The 11,478-nt window shown below is 42.4% G+C and overlaps 1 long non-coding RNA gene across 3 annotated transcripts; it reads right to left on the reverse strand.

Moving 5' to 3' along the window:
• Window positions 1-1,468: 1,468 nt before the first annotated feature.
• Window positions 1,469-10,006, reverse strand: LOC134460998 (uncharacterized). 3 transcript variants are annotated; one of them, XR_010037201.1, is made up of 6 exons: window positions 9,655-10,006; window positions 8,869-9,024; window positions 6,409-6,471; window positions 5,731-5,825; window positions 3,228-3,388; window positions 1,469-3,101 (listed from the first exon to the last, which is right to left on the reverse strand). It is a non-coding gene; the product is annotated as an uncharacterized LOC134460998 (long non-coding RNA). The 3 variants fall into 3 exon arrangements; XR_010037200.1 differs by lacking the exon at window positions 9,655-10,006 and having other exon boundaries at window positions 8,869-9,511; XR_010037199.1 differs by lacking the exons at window positions 8,869-9,024; window positions 9,655-10,006 and having other exon boundaries at window positions 6,409-7,181.
• Window positions 10,007-11,478: the final 1,472 nt, after the last annotated feature.

Here is an 11,478-nt window from a genome sequence, read left to right on the forward strand (position 1 = left end):
TAGCGGTGCGTCAACTCTCCTGGCTGTGTTTCCCGGTGTTTCCCAATTTACATTAATAATGCAGAGAAACGAGCGAATCACGAAAGCCTTTCTGTGTTTCGTCACGTCGAAAGAAGGCGTTGCCCACAAAGGTTTATATCGACCCATTTATCTAAAAACATGTCGAGTATTTTTTTTCTGCTTGTTTTCAAAACAAGCAACGTCTGGTGGCCCGAAACATAGCTTAGCTTAGCTATCAGCTGGTTGCTACTCTCAGGTACACACACAGCACAAAGCCTCATATATAAAGCCAACTCACTCTGGTTGCTCCGTGCCTGCAGCAAGCCTAGGGGTCGCTGTCGAAAGAGCACAGCCCTGAATGGAGCCTGCACGCCTCCGCTGGCGCCCCTATAGTGCAGTACCACCCGGGGAAGTGGCGACTCTGTTTGCCATTACATTCCCTCCAAGAACTAGAGGACTGAGCCAATCAGAGACGCGTTTCTTCGAGAGCAGGAGGAGTGAGCCAATCAGAGACGCATTTCCACGAGAAACACGGAACACTCTCTCGTTTCTCCACAAGCCACCTTGCCAGCTTGCAAAAACGTCTTGAAACAAAGCAACCAGTGCGTTTTTTAAAACAGGACCAACGCGTAACACATTCAATAACATTGGGGAACACGGCAGTATTAATGAAATAACGTTGAGAGGCGATCTTTAAATTATCTCCTCCCACTGATTAGCATAACCAACGGGGCGGAAGTTTGTTTAGTCCGAAATAGTCATACACAGATATCAAGATCAATTGTTTATATCGTTGCTACTGTGACTGCAGCTCGCGTTTACTGACGAGTGGAATGACTGAAGGTTGCTGACAAGGGCATTTACCTCTATTTCTTACCCATTTTTATGAAAACATTGTTTTTAATTGTTTATTTCATGGGCGAACTTGTTGAGATTCGCAGACAGCAGATGAGGAATAAAGTGAGTAGACATTTCATCAACTGAATATGGTTCGTGTTGTAGCCTAGGACTATTCCTGTCAAGCTTCATTTTGCTCACGACGAGTGTGTTTTAAGAGCTTAAAGTTAGCAGGCTAGGTATTTGGCATGATGACATAGTTGTTTTGCAAAGAAGACCAAAATGCACGTTTACATAGACCTTAAGTTAACATGTTGTAAGTGCAATGTTTCACTGAAATCCAGCTCCGTGCATGATTCATGACTGAGAGACATAGGCCTACCGGTACAAACCTGTTTCCTACGATGGTCCAGTCAGATATTTGTAATGTGTAAGGATTCAAGTGTGTTTGATACTTTTGCTGGTAAGCATTGCAATAAAAGAGGGAGCTGGATAGTCAATTCAAGCGGTCAGATCAGAAACCCTTTATTGAAATCGGTTGGAACAATCATTCATTTTGCCACTGTTCTCCATAGCTGGTGACGACACTGTACAAGACGGCCGCAGTTGACTTGATACCGGAGGCTGAAATATGGATTTAATGTAGGCTATGTATTCAGCGATCCAACGGGTATACACAACTAGAGCTCTGGGTGAATTTAGCCTACATTGCATCAAAGAGCTCACTCTGTGCTTTGGAATGAAATGATTAAGTGGATAGAAAATGAACCGTGAGTGGAGTATCCAGTAGATGGCGTCGACACACTGTAAATAACCAATGACACTACAATACTGACACAAGCACAATGAATGATTAGGCTAGAAAGTAAGATCACTTTCTCAAAGTACTGCAATGACTCCCAGAAGTTGACTGGTTCATGGAAAATGGTAGCGCAATACCGGCCTCTTCGAATATAGAGTTGAATAATTGAATCTTTAAGAAGTGACATAAATGGTACAGATCAAGACTGTATTTACCTGCTCTGTTTGTGTCACTTGGCTAGTACATTTAATGCAATGTGATACCAGTGCAATGCAATACATTTAATAAAAAGGTGCAGACATTTTAATAAATAAATAAATAAATAATAAATAAATAAATCTGCCCCTGTACGGAGGTGGTCACACACAGCCAACGAAACCACATGGGCAACATGGAAGAGGTCAGTGTGCAGCCCAGCTTGTCTGACCCAAGCCATTTAAGTGGTTAAAGAATTAAGTGAATCCATCTACACATGCCATATCTACAGGGGCCTAATCTGTCTACCTTTTTTACATGTTGCAGCAATTGCCAAAGCAGGTGGGTCTTTGCCTGGATTTCATCACACAGCAGCAACAGGTCTCTAGGACTCTGGTTAGGTAGCCTGTATACACTTTATTTCTGGAAGGTGATGTGGGTGTCATGTTACTTCAGCAAGCAGCACAACGCACACAGTTCATAACATTTCATCCGGGCAAGTTTTTCTCATTTTCATTTAGGGAGCAGCCAATCCCAATAGTGGTAACACAAGTGCAGAGATGTCATGTAGACTATTAAGCTCAACTAAATGGGTCACTAGTAGTAACATAATAACAGCAATAGCTACACCACACGCACAAAGTAAATTGAATAATTGTTGTGATTCCAAATGACCTATTCTCGATGAAGGCACAATCTCTACATTTCTTTGCTGTACAGGAAATTCAGGCATACTGCATATCGGCAGTTGGTGAGATGGCGTGGGAGCTCCTAGGCTATGTTTGGGTTCCACTGCAATCCTGTGCCATCACAAAGATCTGGCAGACCTTTGAATCCACACATTGTACAGGTTTCCAGGATGTGATGTATTTGTGGCAAATAAAGACATTTCAATGTACAGTACACCTGAATCAGATGTATTTGTTATAATGCATTTCTTAACCTCAGTAATGGTTTTTAATGCATATTTAGGTTTTCACATGCATATTTATACACTGTATAGTATAGAAGAAGGACTGAAAAGTTTTACAATATCTCACACACACACACACACACGCCCATACAGAGTTTGGTGTACAATTTTGGAAATCGGCTGTGATGGCGTCGGATCATCTCCTCTTTTGGGGGTACTGGGTACACACTGCTCCACGGTGGGGGCGATGGCTGCCTCTCACGTGGAGAAGTGTCAAAGTCTTGCTGTAGTGTAGGTCCGTTTTACTTGTCCTTGCCCGCTCTCTCTCACTGTTGCACAGTAGTGTGGTGCTGCCTATTGAAACATGTGGTAGAAATTATGGGAAGTGATGATTTTGTTTATTCTGTGTAATATTGATATTGAACGGGATGTTCTCCTTCACCAGCAACATTCTGAGGTTACTGAGAGGTATGAAATTACCTGCTTAGGATGCCATGGTATGTGAACGGCTTCATTTTTGGCGCAAAATGGTTGATGACGTTGTGGCTTATGAGCTGATGTCTGGTGACCGGATGCCATTTTCTTGATGTCCTTCACCTAGCCAGTGTCATTGAGGTCATCAAAGTTTCCGGCCGCCTTGTCTGTAATGACAGGATATACAGTATTAAGAACATGACAGATCACTGTCGGTCAGTAGTAGTTTTCTACATCTTGTCCAGACAGTGTAAAATAATTCTAATTGTTGGCAAATGAAATCAAACAGGTAATACTCAAGCACTGGCACATAATACAGTCTTACCCAACTTGTCCAAAAACAATGAAAAATCTGAATCTGAGAATCTGAAGAAGACTGTTGAGGTAGAAACGTTATCCTGCCATGAAAAAATAAAACGCAACAAAAACGATTCTAAGTGTGCAGACTCCTCACTCTGAAAACTACAGTTGACCTTCGTACTGCACCTTTCTCTGGGATGTGCACAATCCTCTCCTTCAAGTAAAAGTATTCAAACTACAAGGTGACTGTGGTCCACTTTTTAGGTACATGTGTTTAGAAAATTTAATTCAGACTTGCGCTTTGCATACGATGTGACAGGCTGTGTTTGGGTATCCGTACAGCTGGTAGAACCCATGTCTGGGTACAGACAAGGGTTTGACATTATGTTTTGCTCTCCGGCCACAGTGGCTAGTGGTTTTCCCAAGTCACTAGCCACTCTGGTTTTCTGCTAGCCACATTTTTGCTCACAGTTCTTTTCATTATCGTGCTAAACCAAGAGGGTTAGTGATATGAACACATAATTTCTACATGTACAGTGGCTCCCAAAAGTCTACACACCCCTCTTCAAATGCAAGGTTTTTGTGATGTAAAAAAAATGACAGAGAGACAAATAAATTCACAGCTTTTCCCTCCTTCAATCTAAACTATTATTCAATGCAATGCAATGCAAAAATGTACACACCTTTAAATTAATACTTAGTTGCAGCACATTTGGCCTTCATTACAGCACAGTCTTTTGTGGGTAAGAGTCTCAGCATGGCACACATTAATATGGCAATATTCGTTCACCCTCAGAGAAGTAGATGTGTGCACATCCCACTCGATGGGCCAGGTGCAGGACAATGAGAGTAAATCCAAGTGAAAAGAGAAGAACGCGACACTGCTTGTCTATTTATTATTTAATTATTTATTAATTAATTAATTATTTAATAAAAGTGTCTTTGCCTGATGAAGACCTGAAGGTCAAAACGTTGCTCGATTAAATAATAAATAGACAAGCAGTGTCGCGGACTTCTCTTTTCACTTGAATATTCGTTCACCCCTCTTTGCAAAGCCCTCCAAATCAGAAAGATTGCGAGTGCAATCTCCCACAGTCCTCCTCAGATCACCCAACAAGGCCCCCAATCTGGGCCATTCCAAAACCTCCATTTTATTTTGGTGAAGCCAGTCTTTAGTAGATTTAGGTGTGCGCTTAGGGAAATTGTCGTTGTGAAAGATTAGTTCCTCTGCATCTTCACCTTTCTACCAGGGGGGCGAAGATTTTGTGCCACTACCACAGCCCCTGTGGAAATGTTCATAATTGCCTCCTACCTAATGAAGGCCCCAGTGACAGCTGAAGAAAAACAGCACAAAAGAACCCTCCCACCACCATACTTCACTTTAAGTATGGTGTTATTGGGGTGATGTTTTTTGCCAAATATACCCTTTCGAATTATGACCAAAAAGTTCAATCTTGGTGGAGTACATTTTGCAAAAAATATTTCTGTAATCTCCCAAATGCATGTGGGAAGACGTATTATGGTCAGGTGAAACCGAGGTTTAACATTTTGGACATAATTACAAAAGGTAACAACACCTCATTGCCAAGGTAACACCAAGCGTAAAGTGAAGCATGAAGGTGCCAGCATCATGCTATGTGATTATCGTTCTTCAGCTGTAACTGGGAGGTTGGAATTTAGAACAGTTCCACAGGGGCCATTGTAGTGGCATAAAACATACTGCCCCCTGTTAGAAAGGTAATGATGCGGATTACCTTAATCATTCAGAACGACAATTACTTTTAGGCAAATGCCAAAAATCAACAAAAAATGGCTTCATTAGAATAAGATTGAGGTTTTGGAAAGACCCAGACAGAGTTCAGACCTGTATGACACCGAAAATCTGTTGGGCAATCTGAGGAGGACTGTGCAGATGAGATGCATTCGCAATCTGTCAGATTTTGAGTACTTTTGCAAAGATAAGTGTACAAATATTGTCACTTCTATGTTTGCCATGCTGATAGACTCTTACCCAAAAAGACTGAGTGCTGTAATAGAAGCCAAAGGTGCTGCAACAAGGTATTAGGTTAAGGGTGTGCATATTTATGCAACGATGTAGATAGAAGTTTTTTATTTTCTATTCTTTCCTTTTAAAGCTTTAAGTTTGTTTTCTGTCATTTTTTTACGTAACAAAAACCTGGAATTTGAACAGGGGTGTGTAGATGTTTACCTCAATCTAACTGCTTCATCCCGGTTCATCTTCGGTCTCGGATTGATGTTGAGGAGCCTGGTCGGTAGCATACCTGCAAGTGCTTCTTCCACCGCCTGAAAATAAATAATGCAAGAGGGAATAATATAGACCGATTGGTAAGAGCATGCACCAAGCAGCTGAGCTGTCTGCTCATTTCGAGAGCTGTAAACGATTACATTACGACCATAGAAAGAAGGCTGGCTGCACTGCTGACAAGTTCATGGATCTTGATGTAACAGTGCACGTAATTTTAGCATCAACAGGATGTGACGCAAAAACGTACATCCATTCAACAGGGCAAATATTTGATGATGTTATTACCATCTTATAACAATGACGACTTGGCCTGTATTATAGTTCTCAGAGTCGCCAAGAATGCCCAGCTTCCTGCTTGTTTAGCATGACACAGTAGGTCATGCTCACATTAATTAGTTAGCCTACTAGCCTACTAAAGGACTTGTATTTATAATCAACATAAATCCACCGCCAACAACTGAACTAGCCTAGTGGTCTATTTACATGTCAAACATGTCCCACACAGCACAGAAACAAAAGAAAAGAGAAGAGAAAACATTGTAAGCTGGTCTTCGTCATTCACACACTTTGACAGTGTTTCCTAAATTGTCGCAGACAAGTGTCTTGAGAGCAAATACCTACCTAGGCTCTTAAACAGCACCTTCCTGCATTCTGGCGTCCAACTTCAGGAATGGGTCATCATCTCTGTATGACAGCATGCACAGAATTAGTGGTCAATATACAACATTTTTATAAAAGTAAGAGTATGCACATCCCACCTCGCTGAGGCCAGGTGCAGGACAAAGGCGCGTCTAATAGTGGAAAAGAGTAGAAGTCCGCATCCTGTGGCTCCGCTTTGAAAATGTATTCAGGTCATACAACCATGAAGACCCTGTTGGGGGTCAGCTGCTCTATGTTCCCACAGCCCATTGGTCCCACAGCTTATTCTTGCTGCTCCATGTTCCCACAGTTATTCCCACAACTATTCAAATATAGGCCATATGTTCCACACCTGTTTATTCTTAACACTACTACATAAGCTTGAGGCAGTTTTGAAAACTATCTCTGAACTACAGGAAGCCACATCTTGAGCAGTCACCTATAGCAGAAATGACAAGATCTGAAACAAACTGACTAATTTGAAAGAAAGGGCCCAGTGCATTAAAAAAGAGAATGCAGACAGCCTATTTCAGGGGACTCAGAAATACTAGGCAGGGCACAGCATAGAGAGAGATCCAGGAGCGGTGGCGTTTAAACGTGACAGAAATCCAAGTTAAAACTTTAGAAAAGTGAGTTATTAAAAAGTCACTGGACTCGGAGGGAGGAGCACTGCGCAGAACATAGGGCTTTTTGATGCATAGAATAGTTTACAACGCCTGCTCATTCAATCAAATTCTCAATAACAGCATAAAAGCGAGCTTACCCTGTACTCAGTGTTGGGTGTAACGCGTTACAAAGTAACGTCGTTACGTAATTTAATTACTTTTGGCACTAACGTAGGAACGTAACGCATTACTCTTCAAATTTCAGTAATTTAATTACAGTTACTGCGCTGCCGTAACGGTCGTTACTCGTTATAAATTTCAGCCTTGAAATCATCTTAAGGTCTGCTGTTATTAGTAGTTCTAGATGCACGAATGGCTGTTTAAATCGCTTGTTTGAAATGTTTGATTACCATGTGAAGTACCGAGAGGGCGTCAAACTAGTGGGTCCCGTTTTCCCCAGCCCTTCTCGGGCTCTCAGGTGTGGGTGTGTGAGAGCGCGCGCATGTAGACTGCTGTTCCTTCCTCGTGCATGCAAGGTCTTTCACTGGGACTTTCATGAGCCCATTGCGCTGTGATGTGGTTAACCATACTCCAATATTTGGAGTTCCACCATCAATTTTTCTAACCTTTTAATTTACGCCATAGAGGGAAAGTGAAAGTGATTCGCTGCGCAGTTAAATCTACAGTCATTCCGAGTTCATCGTTACGCTAATGCATTCTAAAACAGCTGTACCCCATATCGCAAATGCCATAGCCTCTTTTGTGCTCACTGATGACAGCTAAATAGGCTACACGGCAAAAAAAAAAAAAACAATTTGGGTTGCTCCTTCAGCAGCAGCTGCCAGCGCGAGTCAAGTAATTGGGAATAATAACGTGAGAACAACAGCGCAAGCAACACCATGGCGTTGAGGCCGCCACGTTCTTCAGGCTATTCAAATGTGCCTGATCAAACCGTCTTCCAGCACGAACGGATTCTGCATTCGGCAGAATCTTTAATAATAATGTTGATGCATATGCAATGCAATGCGCAGGAAACTGAAAGGCTTTGGAGTAGCCTGAGCTGCAACATCTGGGAGAGGATGTAAGCAGAGTGTCCTACCTACAACATTTCTGTTTGGTATGGTATGGTATATCTCACCTTACTCATTCTGTTTTTATTCTGTGAGACCAAAAGTATTTTTAATACTGACATGACAATAAAATACAAAATTCTATTCTATGGCGTAATGTTAGACTAGATTCAAATGTATTGACACTTTTATAAACAGGCCTACAGGGCAACCATGAAATGCATTTTAGATGTGAGAATGACAATAGGCCTATATGAGGGATTCCATAGAGGTAGGCCTACAGTTTGCACAGATTAAAATATTAGGCCATTTACACAGCCGGCTTACAACCTGGGAAGCAGGTGTATTATGAGGTGTGCTGGTTAAAATCCGTTTTCCCGTGAAAAAGTAAAGTAATAAGTAACAAGTTACTTTTTAAATTTAGTAATAAGTAAAGTAATTCAGTTACAATTGAACGCAGTAACTAAAGTAAAGTAACTCACTACTTTTAAAAAGTAACTTACCCAACACTGCCTGTACTGTACCCTGTACCCTACTGGCTGCCTGGCATTCAAAATCCTTCACAGCTCTACCAGCCAGGGCTGTGCGAAGCGTTGCCACGGCAACCTGCCCAGGCCTGAGCGCTTTGCTTCGTGCGATATGTAAGGGGTCAAAACATACCAAGGCGGAACGGTCGCGGGACGAACGCGGTTATGCTCAGTTTATTATTATTATTATTAGAGGGTTGCTAAACACATGTCAGTTGAATATTGACTGAACAAACTAACCTCGGTCTGCGAATGATGATTCTCCTCTTTGGCCTCTCTGAAGTTCAGGCGAACAAAGTGGCACGGCATCCTTATAAGCTTTGTGATACCACGGGCGGTCTTTACAAAACACTGCTTCTCAAAGTGCTCAGAGCAAACCTTGGTCTCAGCGTTGATCTGTAACCATAAATACCAGGGTATGCATTTTAGTTCGTTAGCAAAACAACTTGATTTTGGCACAAGTAGGCCGGGAGGTAGATGGACACTCCCAACTGAGATCGCTCCCGGACGTGTAGTCCCAGGTGTTTCTATCACTCCCGGACGTGTAGTCCCACCCGATTATATTTCACGTATTATCATACACTGCCACATACAAGCCATTTAGGGTTAGGGTTAGGTTTAGGGTTATGGTTAGGTTTAGGGTTAGAAACAAAAAACTAACATCAAAAAGATAACTAGCTCCGTTATATGGCGGTGGGATCGATAGTCTGGCTAGTGGGAGCGAGCTGACCGGGGAGCGTCCTGCGTTGGGAGCGACAATCAGGGAATCAAGTAGGCCTATGCTACTGGTTCTGGTAGCACAAAATCAATGGCCATCGGATCGCTTACCACACAATTAAAAGCCTAATCTTGAAAATAGCGATCTGGAAATATCATATAAATGTAGCGTTGTGTAATTACACATTCATATGTTTTTATTTCACCGAGGCATTCGCGTCATTAGGCTACACGAGCCACGACAAGTTTGGCGAGCTAGCTTATTTGTGCTAGCTAATGCGTATGATTGAACATAATTTTGCATCTTACCTTGAAATATGGACCAGGATCCCTCTTGATGTGATTTATACATTCACGGCGAAGTGCCTGCTCTTTGGGGAAACGGTGGAAAGTCTGTCCACGGTAGGATTTTTTTCTCTTTGAGGACGAACATTTGGGCACACAAAAGTGAGGCGGCATGACAGCTGGTGCGTTGCCGAATGTACCCCTGAAGTGTACCCCTCAACGTCTTTAGAACGTTCCGGGTGAATAAGGCGAACATAGACATAGCATATTGACACAATGTTTTCATCCACCAAAAAATAAAATGGGTTTACTAATAAAGAGGTGAATGCCCTTGTCAGCGCAGCCGTGAGTTGCGTTTCAGTTGTGTTTCAAAGGTGGTCGTTTGCAGCCACCGTAGCAACGATAGTCTATCAGCAATTGAGATCTGAGATCTCCGTGTTTGACTACTATGGACTAAACAAACTTCCGCCTCATTTGTTATGCTAACCAGTGGGAGGAGATAATTTAAATATTCATATTTCTGCTCGCGCGCGTGAGGAAATTCATGTCACCTCTCGCGCGTGAGACGGTGTTTGCGCGCGCGTGGCAGCGTTTGCGCGCGCGCGCAGAGCAAAATCGCGCGCGCGACAGTGTCTTCGCGCGCGCGACAGTGTCTACGCGCGCGCAGAATAAAATACCTCGCGTGTACAGTAAGTGGCGCTCGTGGACCTTTTGTCCACATTATAACACCATACCAACCTCCATATCTCTAATCCAGCACCTTTACCATTGAGTCAAGCAGCTGGCTGTTATAAACATTCCAGCAAGACAATATCACATTGCATTGAAGAACTGAACAATAGACTTCTAGAATGGTGGTTGCAGACGCTCGTTAAGAATAGAATGTTGAGAGAAAGTGACAATTGAGATGGAACCTTGCTGCTGTTGTTAAAAAACTAAAAAGAATTGGCACATGTCCTGTTCACAGATTGGAGTCATACATGTGATCTTTCTAACAGTTTTTGAATGAAGTTTATGCCATGCTAACGCACCTCTATCCGAGCACAAACATCTGTGTCAAATACTGCCTGCCGACTTCTAAATTGTTCATTTCCGCGAGTTTCTGATGAACCAAAATAGCTGAGCACAACGCGACACTATCATACACAACATGATAAAGTCCCCTTCACGTTTGACATCCTCATGAGCCGAAGTGTATCACAAGACCGTGAACATTAAGTGACACTCACAGTGGTGTTGGTGTGCTGTGGAGAAGGAACAAAGTTGCCTCCCACTGTCCAAACGCAAAACAATGCCGAAAATTGAACGCCCCCCTCAGTTGTCTCACAATGTAATCAACTTAACCTTGCCGGTTTGGTACCATATCATTTACGCTTTGGCACGCATTCGCTCCAGGCCAAAATGCCTCTCTGCCTCCGCCTTGTGGACGCAGGAAGGAACAATTGAAGGAATACGTTTCAGATGGACGGACAGCGGATGGACGGACGGACAGGCAGACCCTCTTATAGAGATGCTGGGACGCATCTAAAAAAAACAAGAACTCCATGTATCCATATAGTGTACATGTAAACCGCTTCTCAGTGTGATATAGCACTGCAAAAATGTACTGTAAATTACTGTATTTAGTTTTTGTTTCACATCATTACAGTATATGAGCACAGGTAATGTAACAGGCCAGACATACAGTAGGCAGATACATAACACATACAATTAAAAATGACATTTTAACTCTTGTGTTACAAATGTGAGTTTTTTGTCAGTGATAGGCCATTATGAGTCGCAGATAAGACTAAAATAAAATCAGTTGCATTGGGGTTCATGCATACCTTTTACAGGATAATGCTGCAG

Source organism: Engraulis encrasicolus, chromosome 13 (assembly GCF_034702125.1).
Source record: "Engraulis encrasicolus isolate BLACKSEA-1 chromosome 13, IST_EnEncr_1.0, whole genome shotgun sequence".
NCBI classification, from domain to species: Eukaryota; Metazoa; Chordata; class Actinopteri; order Clupeiformes; family Engraulidae; genus Engraulis; species Engraulis encrasicolus.